The sequence below is a fragment of the Dendrobates tinctorius genome, unplaced genomic scaffold (assembly GCF_039654945.1).
Source record: "Dendrobates tinctorius isolate UK_male_01 unplaced genomic scaffold, ASM3965494v1 ptg000200l, whole genome shotgun sequence".
Taxonomy (NCBI): Eukaryota; Metazoa; Chordata; class Amphibia; order Anura; family Dendrobatidae; genus Dendrobates; species Dendrobates tinctorius.
The window spans coordinates 757,075-772,903 of record NW_027361867.1 but is presented as its reverse complement, the minus strand read 5'-3'; the positions used below and the strand labels follow the sequence as shown (position 1 = coordinate 772,903).

At 48.2% G+C, this 15,829-nt stretch overlaps 1 protein-coding gene across 1 annotated transcript in view; it reads right to left on the bottom strand.

Annotated features, from left to right (window-relative positions):
- The window catches only part of LOC141056841 (uncharacterized), a 110,581-nt gene that overhangs the window by 47,206 nt on the left and 47,546 nt on the right, over positions 1-15,829 (bottom strand). The window lies entirely within an intron of this gene.

Here is a 15,829-nt window from a genome sequence, read left to right as displayed (position 1 = left end):
AGCCTCTCATCTCTGAGGGTTTCATCGTCCTCACCAAAGGCGACTCATCAGGAGACTCTTTAATATTGAACTATATTCAAGCGAGACTAGACAAAAAAACCCTGAAACTATATACTGTGTAAGTTTATAAGCCACTCCAGTGTCAGGAATAGATAGTATGTGACAATACAGTATAATTCTTGTGTTTTTCTCCTATAGGGACTGCCCTAGTTTGGTAATGTAACTGCTGATAATTAGTAGTGCAGACAAATTGTCCTAGACTAAACTCAGTCTTCAGACGGCCCAATATGTACCACTCAGGAAAACTTACCTGCTCCAAAGATCATTAGCAGCTTCTAACTAATGGCCATGCTGCGGTCTGTCAGGGAATGAGTGCAATATCGTTATAAAGACTAGGGATATGTGCAGTCATAATGTCTGGGAGATCTGTGCCATTATTTAGTATGAATATGGAAATTATCTCTGAAAGGTAAGTGTTCCCTGAGTGGTATATACGGGATTATCACATACTATCTATTCCTGACACTGGAGTGGCTTATAAACTTACACAGTATATAGTCTGAGGTCGCCCAATATGGGGCTAGTTTTCTGACTGTTTCGGATAACATGATACATGATTTTAGGGTTTTCTTCGTCTAGTCCCGCGTGAATATAGGTCAATATTAAATAGTCTCCTGATGAATGAATGAATCCAGTGAATATTCATGCCAGCAGGAAGCCGGTGGCTGACACTGCGCGCTACTGAAGAGCAATGAATACTTACTGCTCTCTGTGTGCACAGTCCTGGTGAGTACTCCGGCAGCTGCGCTCTGCTTGAGAACAACACATGACGTCCCTGCCATGTGCTGCTTACAAGCATAAAGCAGTTGCTGGCATTGGAGCAGACGCTGTGAGGGAGCGCAAGGATAGGTAAGTGTAATGGTTTTTTTAAATGTCTTCTGATGGGGCCATGCATACAAGGATGGGGGTGGTGGCCAATTATAAGTATTGGGCCCTGCATACCAGGACCGCAATGGGGCCCTGCATATCAGGATAGGGATGGGGCCATGCATAATAGTATAGGGATGAAGGCGATAATTACTGCCAGGATAGGAATGAGGAGCCATGCATACCAGGGTAGGGATGAGGGGGCCATGCATACCACGGTAGGGATGAGAGATCCATGCATGCCAGGGTAGGGATGAGGGATCCATGCATACCAGGATAGTGATGAAGGGGCATGCATGCCAGGATAGGGATGAGGGATCCATGCATACCAGGGTAGGGATGAAGGGGCCATGCATGCCAGGATAGGGATGAGGGATCCATGCCAGGATAGGGATGAGGGATCCATGCATGCCAGGATAGGGATGAGGGGGGGCATGCATGCCAGGGTAGGGATGAGAGATCCATGCATGCCAGGGTAGGGATGAGGGATCCATGCATACCAGGATAGTGATGAGGGGGCATGCATGCCAGGATAGGGATGAGGGATCCATGCATACCAGGGTAGGGATGAAGGGGCCATGCATGCCAGGATAGGGATGAGGGATCCATGCATGCCAGGATAGGGATGAGGGGGGGCATGTATACCAGGGTAGGGATGAGGGATCCATGCATGCCAGGATAGGGATGAGGGATCCATGCATACCAGGATAGGGATGGGGGGGGCATGTATACCAGGGTAGGGAAGAGGGGACCGTATATACCATGATAGGGGATATTAAGTAAAGAATTTGCTACAATTTTTACCTAATTTCCTCCTCTAAAACCTAGGTGCATCCTATAGTCCAAAAAATACAGTATATATATTTTTTTTTCTCAGCTCATTCCTCATGTTTGGCCTCATTAAAATAAAACACACATACTCCACTGGCGTGCCAGTGGCTGACACTGCGCGCTACTGTAGAGCAATGAATACTTACTGCTCTCTGCAATGAACAGTCCCGGTGAGTACTCCGGCAGCTGTGCTCTGCTTGTGAGCAACGCATAACGTCCCTGCCATGTGCTGCTTACAAGCATAAAGCAGTTGCTGGCACCGGAGCAGACACTGTGAGGGAGCACAGGATAGGTAAGTGTAATTTTTTTTTTTTTTTTTTTTTTTATGTTTTCTGATGGGGCCATGCATACCAGGATGGGGGTGGTGGCCAATTATAAGGATTAGGCCATGCATGCCAGAACCGAGATGGGTGCCAATCATACCAGAATAGGGATGGGGGCCCTGCGTACCAGGACGAGATGAGGGCCCTGTATACCAGGATAGGGATGGGGCGATGCATACTAGTATAGGATGAGGGTGATAATTCCAGCCAGGATAGGGATGAGAGGGCCATGCATGCCAGGGTAGGGATGAGGGGGCAATGCATACCAGGGTAGGGATGAGGGGGCCATGCATGCCAGGGTAGGGATGAGGGGGCCATGCATGCCAGGGTACGGGATATTAAGTACAGAATTTACTACATTTTTTGCTTCAATTGTTTTCCTAATTTCCTCCTCTAAAACCTAGGTGCATCCTATAGTCCCAAAAATACGGTATATATATCTTTTTTTCTCAGTGAGCTCAGTCCTCATGTTTGGCCTCATTAAAATAAAACCACTCATACTCCACTTCAGTGATGTCGAGACTCACTGTCCCGGGGCTTATGTGAGGTTGTTACATCACACGAGCCCGGCACCCAATCAGCGGCAGTATTCTGACTCTTCCTGCTGGCTGTGAATCCCAAGGGTTCTAACTATCAGCTTCTTAGATAATTGTATAACTCGTACTCACACCACCAGGCGTTTTCAGGTCGTTTTAACTCCACCGGCAATGCAACTGCAGAAAGACCAAGAATACCTCTTTGTGGCGTTTTGACTTTTTTTTCTCATTACGCCGTTTAGCAATCAGGTTAATTTTTTTTTATATTGATAGATCAAGAAATTCTGAACGCGGTGATACCAAATATGTGCATGTTTTTTTTAATTGTTTTATTTTGAGTGGGGCGAAAGGGGGGTAATTTGAACTTTTATATTTTTTTATTATTTTTAAAAACATTTTTTACTTTTGGGATTGTGAAGACATACAGCATTGTATCTTAATTAACCAGACGACTATTTTTAGCAAACGAAGAACAATAGAAAGTTATCTGTATGTTGGCTTTAAATTTAAGTGTTGATTTCTGGTTGGTCAAGAAAACAGACTTTTGTTTGTGTAAGCCGGTAATATTGACTTTATTGTGCGCTTATCCTTGATCACTAGTGATGTTTGCTGATATGCTAATTATGCATTGTGTTATGGAGCCAGTTTGATGACTTCTAAAGCAGAGAGGGAAAAACTAAGTAATGCTATAATAATCTCATTTCCATTCTTACCCTTTATGTAAATACTGAATGAGGGACACTTGTTAAGTCTAAAAATAGGTTACAGGCCTCTGTATAAAGAGACAGAGAGAGAGACAGCCAGAGAGATTCTGCCAAGACATCCATACATCTCAAAAGGACCAGAGACAGGACAGCAGCCTTTTTAGATCATGGCACCATTACGAGGGACACAGATCTATGATTCTACAGGAAACAACCTAGGGGTTTTCAGCCTCGGCTGGAAGAATACAGATCTGCTCCATTGACCATTGCTAAACCATAGATACGTTTGGAGAAGCCAGGTTGTGATCCTGAGATCAACTGGTCTTGCATGGACTGTCGTCTTCTTACGCTTATCATTACCTCCTCTATGTGCATGCCATAGGTGCGGTAGTGACCCTGGAAGATCTGAAGTCACAGCTGCTATTATCCCGGCGGGTCAGTGGAAGGGTGAGACTCTGTAATGTGCCCCATCTTGGGTACTGTGCTGGGACTGTTCTATGTGTTATCTGCCTGTTTTGTGGCTCAGTAAAGCATTACCCACACTGTGTTACCCTCACCCTGTGTTGCCTGAGTAGCATTTTGCCCATGTTAAAAGGAGAGCGGGAGTTTGGCCGGACGATCCCTGGTCCATGCATTTTCGGCTAGCAGGCAGCGCTCATAGAAATAGACTTCTGCTGGAGACCTCTAGTTGTCATGCTAACCCATCAGTGATCCACAATCATGTGATGGGGTCACTGAAGGGCGGGATTTCGGCACGCTTGCTGGCATGTGCCAGAAAAGATGTGGGCTCAGCACTGGCGGCACATCAAAGGGAGGGAGTCTGACATCGGCATACATTTACACCTGATGTCAGAAAGGGGTTAAAGAGGGTTATTTTTACAGAGACAGAAGTAATCAATCATGTATACATACAAATAATTACAGAAATACACAGCTTATAATGTTAAATAGTATAGAGTTAAGACAACAAAATATAATTTGTGTAAATCATGTGTAGATATAAAAATTCAGGCAAATGTCAAATGTAGCGCCATCTAGTGGCTATGTGCAAAAGTGCCATCATAGAGTAAATTGTATCCTAAGAGAGCGTCACTATCGAGGTGGAAATGAAATGAAAGGGAAGGTGCCGTGATTTTTGATAATTTATTGTAAAAATGAAAATTATCTAAAAAGATGTTTTCATCTAAGCTTGACTCTGTTATGTTTATGTTTTTTTACTGTTTTAGTGCAGCCACTGGGCGCTGCCATTTTACCTTGCAGGTCTGTAATGGCTGCTGAACGACACTTTCCATCCTCAAATACGGCAGTCCCTGGGCATAGGAGACAGCGATCGGATGCTGACCCTATCTCTAACATTGCAGCCGCATCAGCTGTGAACTGGGTACGCCTCTGTGGGCTGCTCAATTCACAGCTGTAGTTGTGGCCAGATGCCATTTTATTAGAGACCAGCGCTATCCCCTGAGCTCCATTTACACTCTATCACAAGCCCTATTATGCCGGATGCTGTACTGTTCACTGCCAGCATAATAGGTCTTGGATGGTCACGTTGCACTTACCGTAAGAGCTGCAGGAGATCAGGAAAGGATACCGGACGAGCTCCTGGAATGCTGACGAGCTGCTGCCTGCTGTAGACCCGACGAGCTGCTGCCTGCTGTAGACCCGACAAACTGCTGCCTGCTGTAGACCCGACGAGCTGCTGCCTGCTGTAGACCCGACGAGCTGCTGCCTGCTGTAGACCCGACGAGCTGCTGCCTGCTGTAGACCCGACGAGCTGCTGCCTGCTGTAGACCCGACGAGCTGCTGACCGCTGTAGACCCGACGACCTGCTGACCGCTGTAGACCCGACGACCTGCTGCCTGCTGTAGACCCTACAAGCTGCTGCCTGCTGTAGACTCGACAAGCTGCTGCCTGCTGTAGACCCGACGACCTGCTGCCTGCTGTAGACCCGACAAGCTGCTGCCTGCTGTAGACCCGACGACCTGCTGCCTGCTGTAGACCCGACGACCTGCTGCCTGCTGTAGACCCGACGAGCTGCTGGAGACAAGATGACCTGCTGTATACCAGGTGTGCTGCAGCAGCGACAGGAGTGGGGTGGTGACATCATCCATTGGTAACTATCAGGGATGAAGAGGTGAAGGGCCAGGAAAACTGCTTTTTGTACAGAGGCAAAAATATGAGAGGTGGTTGATGGTATATGTCAGGGGGGAAGTAGCATATGGAGGTTGTGCATGACATACAGGGGTGAGGTGGCATATGGAGGTTGTGCGTGGCATATACAGGTGTGAGCTGGCATATGGAGGTTGTGTGTGGCATATACAGGGGGAGCTGGCATATGGAGGTTGTGCATGGCATATACAGGGGGAGCTGGCATATGGAGGTTGTGCGTGGCATATACAGGGGTGAGCTGGCATATGGAGGTTGTGCATGGCATATACAGTGTGAGCTGGCATATGGAGGTTGTCTGTGGCATATACAGGGGTGAGCTGGCATATGGAGGTTGTGTGTGGCATATACAGTGGTGAGCCAGCATATGGAGGTTGTGTGTGGCATATACAGGGGTGAGCTGGCATATGGAGGTTGTGCAGGGCATATACAGGGGGAGCTGGCATATGGAGGTTTTGCGTGGCATATACAGGGGGAGCTGGAATATGGAGGTTGTGTGTGGCATATACAGGGGTGAGCTGGCATATGGAGTTTGTGCGTGGCATATACAGGGGTGAGCTGGCATATGGAGTTTGTGCGTGGCATATGCAGGGGTGAGCTGGCATATGGAGGTTGTGCATGGCATATACAGGGGGGAGCTGGGATATGGTGGTTGTGCGTGGCATATACAGGGGGGAGCTGGGATATGGTGGTTGTGTGTGGCATATACAGGGGGGAGTTGGCTTATGGAGTTTATGCATGGCATATACAGGGGTGAGCTGGCATATGGAGTTTGTGCATGGCATATACAGGGGTGAGCTGGCATATGGAGTTTGTGCATGGCATATACAGGGGTGATCTGGCATATGGAGGCTGTGCGTGGCATATACAGGGGGGAGCTGGCATATACTCCTCACACAATGTGCCCATACAATACTCAACACGTGCACAGTAGGATGACTCTACAGTGTCCCTAACGTGGTATGATGCAGCAACCGTGTCCACACCATAGTATCATGCCCCCACAACCACTAATGCAGTATGATGCAGCAACCGTGTCCACAACATAGTATCATGCCCCCACAACTACTAATGCAGTATGATGGTGCAACCGTGTCCACAACATAGTATCATGCCCCCACTAACACAGTATGATGCAGCAACAATGTCCACAACATAGTATCATATCCCCACAACCACTAGCGCAGTATGATGCTGCAACAATGTCCACAACATAGTATCATGCCTCCACAACCATTAGCGCAGTATGATGCAGCAACCGTGTCCACACCATATTATGATGCCCCAGAACCATTAGCGCATTATGATGTAGCAACCGTGTCCACAACATAGTATCATGCCCCCACAACTACTAATGCAGTATGATGCAGCAACCGTGTCCACAACATAGTATCATGCCCCCACTAACACAGTATGATGCAGCAACAATGTCCACAATATAGTATCATACCCCCACAACCATTAGCGCAGTATGATGCAGCAACAATGTCCACAACATAGTATCATGCCCCCACAACCACTAACACAGTATGATGCAGCAACCGTGTCCACAACATAGTATCATGCCCCCACAACCTCTAATGCAGTATGATGCTGCAACCGTGTCCACAACATAGTATCATGCCCCCACAACCACTAATGCAGTATGATGCTGCAACCATGCCCACAACATAGTATCATGCCCCCACAACCATTAGCGCAGTATGATGCAGCAACCGTGTCCACAACATAGTATCATGACCACACAACCACAAACACAGTATGATGCAGCAACCGTGTCCACACCATATTATGATGCCCCCAGAACCATTAGCGCAGTATGATGCTGCAATCATGTATACAGCATAGTATCATGCCCCCACAACCACTAACATAGTATGATGTGACCATTGCGCACCCCATTCATTATGATACTGCAACAGCCCCCTCCAACGCAGTATGTTGTTCCCACAGTGCCCCAGCAAAATATTTAACCACGGCTCCCCAACACCGTATGATGCCAACAGTCTTCCCCCACATACATTATGAGGCCCCTACACCGTAAGAATTCTCTACATCTCCCCACACAGTATGATGCCTCCACAGCCCCACAAAACAGTATGATGGCCCCCACAGTACCCCATACACAATGTGATGGCCCCCAAAGTCTCACACCGTATGATGGTCCCAGCTGCCTCCAATATAAGTATGATTTCCCCCACAGTTCCCTACACAGTTTGATTACCCACACAGTCCCCTCACACAAAATTGAGGCCCCCACACACAGCATGATGTCCCCATAACTATGTACACAGTATGGTGACCCCCACAATTCCCTCCACAGCACACACAGTATGATTGCTCCTACTCAGCATGCTGGCTCCATTCCAAAAGAATTCACTGACAAAATTGTTTAAAAATTGTTCTCACCCAGCCCAATTCCTCCAGTGCCCTTCACCCGTCTGTGCAGGGGTGATCTAGTCTCCTCATTGTGCCTTCTGGCTGACACTCAGATCTACAGACTGAATACAGTTCTACCATTGAATTCCACTGTATTGGCCTCGGATGCAGATACTGGTGAAATTTAGCCACCAGCACAGGGAGGGCAATGTTGCTTGACACCACCCCCCCACACTCACGGCTCCCATCATGGCTGCATGGTTTGCCGCTGTTAGCTTGAAGCGGGTGGTATACTGCTATCATTTAGACACTTTTGTCCATGAATTAGATAACTTTGTGATCGGTGGGGGTCCAACTACTGAAAGCAGGGCTCTGCAATGAGCCATCAGAATGGAGCGGTGGCGGCACATGCGTTCCGCCGCTTCTTGTATTGTCTATAGGATTGCTAGAGAGAATCAAGTAGAGCTGTACGCATGTGACAGCCATCTAGGCAAAGAATTGAGTGATGGAGGCCACAACTGTTTCATCGTCCTGTTCTCTGGATCTATGGGGATCCAATCTGTCTGACTCCCACCAATCACAATGACCAATCCTGTGGAAAATGTGAAGCTAAAGACTGTTTATAGATGGACTGTAGTTTGCTGCGAGGTCAGGTGGATCTTCTGCATTGTCTCTAGTAGATCATCCAGTTGTTAGAAGTAGTAAAGGTAGAAATGACCATTCTCGACCAATAGAAACTTTACAGCATACTAGACTTCTATTGGGGAAAAATAAAAGTCTAGGTGTTATGCGTCTCCATTGCTTTTCTGTACAGGTTAAAAGAAAGTATACCAATGCGTATACATCAAACGTAATGATAACACAGCCCTAAACCTGAACTCCAATGCAGGTTCACATTGAAGAGCAGTTTTATAGCTACACGTAGCTAGAATTTACAGGAAACATTGGAAATTTATTGAGGCTTTTGTTTCAGTTTTCGCGCATAAAAAAAAAAATCACCAAGTTTGTACCGTTTCGTGCAGCACTGAAAATTTGGTGCAAAGTACAATAATGCAGCCTGAAAAAAACTGACATCAAGCTTCAATTCATCTCATTAATATTATTATTATTATACATTTTATAGCGCCATTTATTCCATGGCACTTTAGATGTGAGAGGGGCAAATATAGACAAGTACAATAAACATGAGCAAAACAAGGTGCACACAAGTACAGAAGGAGAGAGGACCCTGCCGGCGAGGGCTCTCCGTCTACAGGAGATGGGTGAGGGTACAATAGGAGAGGGTAGAGCTGGTCGTGTGGCGGTTCACTAGACTGAGGATCACCGCAGGTTGTAGGCTTGTCTGAAGAGGTGGGTCTTCAGGTTCTTTTTGAAGGTTTCCGTGGTAGGGGAAAGTCTGATGTGTTGAGGTAGAGAGTTCCAGAGTATGCTAGAAGCATGGGAGAAGTCTTGTATGTGGTTGTGTGTAGAAGAGATAAGAGGGGAGTAGAGAAGGAGATCTTGAGAGGATCGAAGGTTGCGTGTAGGTAAGTACCGTGAGACCATTTCACATATGTATGGAGGAGACAGGTTGTGGATGGCTTTGTATGTCATAGGGTTTTGAACTGGAGCCTCTGGAAGATAGGAAGCCAATGAAGGGCTTGGCATAGAGAAGAGGCTAAGGGATAACAGAAAGATAGGTGGATTAGTCGGGCAGCAGAGTGTAGGATGGATTAGAGTGGTGCGAGAGTGCTAGAGGGGAGGCCAGAGAGTAGGAGGTTGCAGTAGTCGAGGTGGGAGATAATAAGGGCGAGCACAAGTGCTTTTGTGGCTTCGTAGTCAAGGAATGTACGGATCCGGGAAATATTTTTGAGTTTGTGTCAGCAGGAGGAGGCAAGGGCTTGGATATGTGGCTTGAAAGAGGGGGCAGAGTCAAGGATCACCCCGAGGCATTGAGCATGCGGGACTGAGGAAAGTTTATCTCATGATAAATTCCCTCTTGTAAGTCACTTTGTAAGGACGTCATTGTATCATGTGCATATCTTATATATACTCTCCTCTCCTTAGCGCAGATCTGCTTGTCTTGTGTCAATACCGAGCTCCTTCTGGTAAGTTTTATATATGTCCTAGTTTAGTCTTTATCCCGTGACATAATCTCTCCCAGAATGCAGAGCAGAATACATTAGATTAGCCCACCCAGGGACCAAGGGATGTGTCTGTCTACAGATGGTAAGCTGTTTTAGGGGCAATCAGCAGAAATGTACTACAACCAGACGTTCTGTAATTCAGGATCATTAAACCCTTAATTACTGCTGTAAAAACATTATGGGTTCTTCTAATGAGTGCACCAGTGTTACCGGACGATGCTTCAGAAGAAGACTACAGCGCTGTGTCTGCACTGTACAGATGCTCAGGCTGTTGCTTGCAGCCTTGAGCATTAACAATGATCGGAGTCCAAATTGGTCTAGGATCATGTAACCGCTTTGTTACGTGTTACGGAACCACTCAGCACCCAGAATATGTTGTGCAGTTATATGTATGTATAATAGGTTCCATGGGAGATGCATGTCCCTAATGCATCAGCCCACAGGCTGCACCCTGGGCAGAGGGGACATGATATTCTCCTTTTGTCCGCCCCCCCACCTTTGTAATTCCCACAGTAAATATTGGCAGGCTCCGGCCACCTGCGGCTATTGTAATGTATGTCTGGCCTGCCGCTTTTCTATTGGCCTGTCCTCTGTATCTGTGTGATATATTCTGTGTCCTGTGAGTAAAGTGTTGTCAGACTGGAAATACGTGGAGAAGCATTGATCTTTTATATGCTCCCATGTAACCAAGGAATTCCAGCCAGCGTCCTTCATTCAGACTCCAGCCAAAGCAGAGTGGACCTCACGGAAACACGGGGTGGTACTGAAAGAGGTACCCGAGATTAGAAGACCCCGTTACACTGGTGGCAGCCAGTGGGATATGATACCCCTTCTACAGGAGGAAAGGAATGAATGGAAAACAACTACCAGAAGTTAAAGAGGACTACATTAAAAGATCTGGTGGAAGCCCGAGGGTTGATCGCCAGCAACAAAACAAAATCGGATTTGATAGCAGCCATCATGGAGCACGACAGTGCAGCGCCCCCCAATGTGAACGTGGAGGAGACTGAATTCCAGAGGGAAGTAAAGAACAGACTGGCGTTCTATGGCCCAAACCCTGCAGTAGAGATCATGCGAGAGGTGATGGCTGATGTGCGTACAGATCTGAAGGAAAAGATGGCCGAGCGGACAAGGATAGAGCTAGCCAAGATGGAGATGGCAGAGTGGACCAAAGTGGATCTTGCCAAGATGGAGATAGCAGAGCGGAGAGAGGAGAGTCAGCGAGCAGGGGGAGCTCTGGCCTTCGACCAGGTACCTTCAACAGTAAGCCACAAAAAGATCCAGTATAATGCCTTCCGACAGTTGGGGGAGGCAAAGGAAGACATTGATGGCTTTCTGCAGGACTTTGAGCGGCAGTGTGCCCTTCATCAAGTAAAGTTGGAGGAACGGGTTCAAATTCTGGCCAGCAAGCTGACAGGCCGGGCAGTAGACGCCTATCGCACGGTACCTGATGAGGACTGTATGGACTATGAGTGGATCAAAGAAGTGATCTTGGCCCGGTATGCGCTGACACCAGAGGCCTACCGCCAAAAGTTCCACGGACTCATAAAACGCGTAACCGATACCCACGCTGAATGGGCCTGTAAATTACGGCGGTCACTGCTACAGTGGGTACAAGGGAGCCAAGCAACCACTAAGGAGGATGTCCTCCAGTTCTTCTTGTTAGAATGATTCTATAATGGACTAACCCCCGAGACACAGGAATGGCTTCGGGACAGGCGGCCAACGACTCTTGAGTAGTGTTGAGCTTTCCGATAGCGCAAGTATCAGGTATCGGCCGATATTAGCTGTATCGGAATTCCGATACTGACTTCCGATACTTTTTTCATATCAGATACCGGAATCGGAAGTTCCCATAATGCTATCAGCCTGCTCGCTTTGATTCAGCCAATGGGAATCCTCAGAAGTGTGGGCACATCCTGTTAGGCATGTAGGCATGTTAACTATTGGCATGGCTGTGATTGGCTGCTGAAATGATGTCATGATGCACTATAAAAGCCACTGCTGCCGCCATTTCTGGTCACTCTGCTGTGAATTCAGTTAGGGACAGGCTGCTGTTGGAGACTGTGAGGGACAGTTAGAATTAGCGATTCTCAAAACAATATTGTGCTTTACCCAGGCTACATAAACCACCACTGTAGCTTTCTTTTCCCTAGCAGCATTGTTCACAGCTGTCTGCAAGGGCTGTGTGAGTGCAGCTCACGCTGTGGAGTGGGTCCTTCAGCCACGTCTGGTTGTAGGACGCCCAGCGTGCGTCACTGCTGCCTCATACATATTTTTCTTTTTGAGCCGCTAATTTTTAAAAAATTCTTTCTAGTGTGCTTCCATCCGTATCCATGTACGTTGGTTGCAAACACTAGTAGTAGAGGGCGGAGCCTTTCTGCAGCCTTTCAATGCTAGTGCCCACTTAGCTGCACTGTTCACGGCTGTCTGAGAGGTCTCTGACTGTGTGTGAGTGCAGCTCACGCTGAGTAGTGTGTCCTGCAGCTAGGTCTGGTTGTAGGGCGCTTAGCGTGCATCACTGCCTCACACATTTTTCTTTTATTGCAGCTCATTTTTTCTCCTATTAGTGTGCATCCATCCGTATCCATATACGGTGGTTGCAAACACTCTAGGAGTACACAGCGGAGCCTTTCTGCAGCCTGTCAGTGCTAGTGCCCACTTAGCTGCACTGTTCACGGCTGTCTGAGAGGTCTCTGACTGTGTGTGAGTGCAGCTCACGCTGAGTAGTGTGTCCTGCAGCTACGTCTGGTTGTAGGCTGCTCAGCGTGCGTCACTGCCTCACACATATATTTCTTTAATTGCAGCTCATTTTTTATTCTCCTATTAGTGTGCATCCATCCATATCCATCTACATTGGTTGGTTGCAAACACTATATAGGAGTAGATAGAGGAGCCTTTTTTCTGGCTTGTGCCCTTCAGCTGCAGCCTGATTAGTATTACCCAATTTTTTTGGAGCCTCATCTTTTGCATTGTATGTTACCTGCCTGCATTGTAATAGCTCCAGAAAGTTGGTGATACTCTGACTTTCAAATCTTTGGTCACATCCTTTTAGTTTTTTCCCCCCAAAAAAACAACAAAGTTCACCAAACACTACATTTGAAAGTTGTGTAGGCCACATTAGCTCCCATTAAAGTGTAGTCGACACACACACTTCATAAAATTAGTGTTTCTTTTACCTGTAACCAGCTGTTCAGGAATAAGCACACTAAGGCCCCCCTTTGTACTTTTCTGCCTATCTTTCTCAGTCTAGCAAGATGAAGAAGGCAGGGAGTAAGGCACGTGGCCGTGGGTGTGGGGATTCTGCAGGGAGAGGACGTGGGGATTCTGCAGGGAGAGGACGTGGGGATTCTGTGCTTGATATTGGCACCAGTGAGTCAGCATCCCCCAGTTTTAGCAGGCAACAGTCCTTTATGCGCAGCTTTGTATGACCTCACCGTACCCCACTGCTGCGGCAGGAACAAATTGAAGCCGTTGTCGGATGAATGGCAGCTAACGCATCAACTTCAATTACTTCCACATCCTCTCAGGGCCAGAGCACCGAAGAGCAACCATCTGTCTCTTCACCACCTGCCAAAGTGCCCAGGCAGTCAGAGAGCCCTGGACCGGAGCCATCACAGTCTCTACTTCTGTTCTCGGAATCTGTTGGTTTGGAAAGAGGGGGCCAGCCAAGCAGCATTCCAGAATGTGAAGAAGAGGGAGTATGCAGTGATGCGTAACTTCTTTGTCCCTCTGAATCTGAAGAGGCGGGTGGGCCAGTGCCTATGGTCAGCACACCTCAGTACGCATCAGATGATGACGAGACTCAGTTACCACTTTCTGGTGCGTACGGTGCTGGCGAGACAACCCAGGAGAAGCAGGTGTTTGAAGAGGGGAGTGTAGATGATAAGGTCCTTGACCCATCATGGCGTGAGGAACAGGAAAGTGGTGGGAGCAGTTCTGAGGAAGAGATTCCCCGAACGGCCAAACCAGAGGGAGAGGGAGGGGGCGGACTTGGTTGCCTGTAGCCTCCACTTCGGCACCCGTTAGGAGCATTCCACTTTCAAAAGGCAAAACGGGTGCTCCCAAGACTTGCAGTGGGTGGTCCTTTTTTGACAAAGTTGCAGATGACATTTGCTTTGTCAAATGCAAGCTGTGTCATCAGAGAGTCAAAAGAGGGAAAAATGTCAGCAACCTCAATACCACTAATATGTGGAAACATGTGCGGACCAAGCACAAGGTGGTCACACAGACACACTGAAGACGTAGGCCAACGTGCAGCACCACCTACCACCTCTTCAGCTCGTGTTGGGGCCTCTTCCTCCAGCTCACAGACAGCTGGTTCGGCTTCCTCACAGGATCGCCAAGGTAGAACCTCTGGCACTGTTGTCCGGAGACCCTGTGACATTCCACCCACAGCACCACGTTCCAAGTCATCCTCACACTCCCAGGCCACTCGGCAGCCATCGGTAGCACAGGCATGGGAGAAAAGGCAGCCATACTCGGCAAACCATCCCCGAGCACAGACTCTGAATGCTGGCATTGCCAAACTACTGGCCCTTGAAATGCTGTCATTCAGGCTGGTGGAGACTGACACCTTCCGGGACTTCATGGCATTGGCAGTCCCACAATACACCGTGCCCAGCTGCTTTTATTTCAGCAGGCGAGCCATCCCTGCCCTGCAGAAACATGTGGAGGCAAGCATAAAACATGCGCTACTAAACGCCATCAGTAGCAAGGTCCACCTGACCACTGATGCGTGGACCAGTAACCATGGACAGGGACGATACCTTTCCCTCACTGCCCATTGGGTCAATGTTGTGGAGCCGGGTACAGATCTGGAGAGTGGCGCTCTACGTGTTCTGCCAACTCCACGGATTGCAGGAATCCAGTCTGTACATATTGACTCCTCCTCCTACTCAAGTTCCTCTGAAACAGCACAGCAGGAGCCTGTTACGACCGATATGAGCACAACCGTGGCCAAACGTCAACAGGCCATACTGAAATTAATTTCTTTAGGGAATCGAAGCCACACAACGCAGGAGCTCTGGAGTGCCATCAAGCAGGAGAGCGACGTGTGGTTTGTGCCAGCGAATCTCCAGCCAGGCTTGGTAGTGTGTGACAATGGCCGAAATCTGGTGGCAGCTCTTGGCCTAGGCAACCTCACTCACATCCCATGTCTGGCACATGTGCTCAACTTGGTCGTGCAGAGCTTTCTGAGGGCCTATCCGGATCTTGATGCACTGCTGCACAAGCTCCGCATAGAGTGCTCTCACTTGCGTCGTTCCAGCACGGCAAGATCGCGCCTTGCTGCTCTGCAGCGCCGATTATGCCTTCCGGAACATCGCATCATATGTGACCTACCCACCAGGTGGAATTCAACGTTACATACTGTATGTTGGAGCGGTTGTGTGAGCAGCAGGCAGTAGTCATGGAGTACCAGCTGCATCAGGCGCAAACAAGTCGCAATGTGCGCCGATCACACTTCAGCACCACTGAGTGGGCCTCTATGAAGGACATTTGCCTCGTTTTGCGTTCCTTCGATGATTCCACGCGGATGGCGAGTGCAGATGATGCACTAGTCAGCATGACTGTCCCCTTTATCTGCCTGCTTCAAAAAACACTGCAAGCACTAAGGGATGAGGTCTTGGAAGAGGTGGAGGATGAGGAGTCCCAAATGCCATCTGCTTCTGGACAGTCTGCGCTACGTACTTCCTCACAAAGGCCTAGGCAGGGGACACTTTGTGTGGAGGATGAGGAGGAGTCGATGGAGGAGGAAGACATCTCTCCAAAGGAGGGAGGTACACAAAGCTCTAGTCAGTATGTACAGCGAGGGTGGGGTGATGCAGAGCAGGCAGAGA